We start from the raw sequence: 1,223 nt of genomic DNA on the forward strand, positions 1-1,223 counted from the left end.
AAAATAAGTATATGAATTCGATACAAACTGTTTCTTTGTAACTTGTCATATGTGTTGAGCAAATTTCTCACAACAAAAAAACTGTAGGCATCACAAAATAAATAAAATGCATCCTTTAAGCACACAAAATCAACATATACATAATACATGCAGATGACTGAGGACAGAAAAATATTATTCAAGCAACTGCAGTTCTAGATCAAGAAATAAAATGTATTTGGAATAAAGCGATAAAACTGTATGCCTCCAAAAGTGGAATTTAATCCAATTTGAATAAATACCGATTGTGAATAGTCTCCAGTTAAAAATGTACCTAAATTCCAAATGTATAATAGCTTCAATGAGTTCAGTAACCTCCTGCTTTTATACTTTTAAGACAACAAATGGTGCAGCTATGAAAAGTATACTACTGTAGATTATATTTCTGGGCACTCAACTTAAAAGTTTCTTCAAGCTTAGTCAGATGTAGTGTTATGTGGCCAGTATCTGATGTTTTAAACCACAGACTCCCATTGGATTGTGGGTAGTGGAATCTATGGCTGACAGGATTAAACAGAATGAGGTTTATGGGCATTTTGAGAGCTAGTGAAGTGTTTGCATATCAGCTTTCTTGTGAAAGTTGAACTTGACTTTAATGCTTCCACATTTACAGACAAAAACATCTGGCCTACTGATTTTTAACAAGGCCTAATACTCTATGATCTGATATCAGGAGAGTCTACAAAGGGATGTGGGGTTTTACAGTGTTTTATTCTGAGTAAAATATGTGGGAAAGAATATGTTTTAAAGCATTGCATGCATTGTATATTTTGGAAATGCATTGAGGTAATACTACTATAGCAACATAAAACTGCATTAGCAAAGCATAGGTTCGTGCTTTAGATATATTATTAATCAATGCATTAACAAAGGTGCATTAAGTTCCACATTTCATTGTGCAATGATTTTAACTAATTGAAATGTTCACGGACTTTAAAGTTGAAGTTTTAAAGGGCTAGATGACAGAAAACACCCTGAAAAACAACATAATCCTATACATGGCACATGTACGTTTGAAGCCAATAAACTTTCAGAGAAATTAAGAAATAAAAATATAGATTCTGAATATAATAGCATGAATATCGAAGAACATTCACAAAAGGGATTTGTATTACACAGATCACTGTGCACTACAATATAAAAGTTAGCAAAGTTAAGCAGGTAATAGCATCACAGAATTATGA

The sequence above is a fragment of the Sinocyclocheilus grahami genome, unplaced genomic scaffold, assembly GCF_001515645.1.
Source record: "Sinocyclocheilus grahami isolate Dianchi unplaced genomic scaffold, SAMN03320097.WGS_v1.1 scaffold1276.1, whole genome shotgun sequence".
NCBI classification, from domain to species: domain Eukaryota; kingdom Metazoa; phylum Chordata; class Actinopteri; order Cypriniformes; family Cyprinidae; genus Sinocyclocheilus; species Sinocyclocheilus grahami.